The sequence below is a fragment of the Penaeus monodon genome, chromosome 24 (genome assembly GCF_015228065.2).
Source record: "Penaeus monodon isolate SGIC_2016 chromosome 24, NSTDA_Pmon_1, whole genome shotgun sequence".
NCBI lineage: Eukaryota > Metazoa > Arthropoda > Malacostraca > Decapoda > Penaeidae > Penaeus > Penaeus monodon.
Window position 1 is genome coordinate 7,130,257 of NC_051409.1, and position 224 is coordinate 7,130,480.

The window sequence follows — 224 nt, forward strand, 5'->3', positions numbered from 1 at the left end:
TGTGCGTTGTCCGCGACGAAACAGTCTTAGCCTCTCCTTTTCCCCCCTGTCAGCTTCAAGTCCAGAGGGAGAGTGAGGGGAAAAGACGCATGAACCTGAGGTCGGGGCTGTCCTTTGCTCGACTCGCCTTCCCGTCGACTACGCAGGCGCAGAGACCCGTCCTTTGCGCCTCCTCTCTTTCCTCTTTGCTCTCGGCCTTTGCAGATCTGGATCTTTCCGTATCG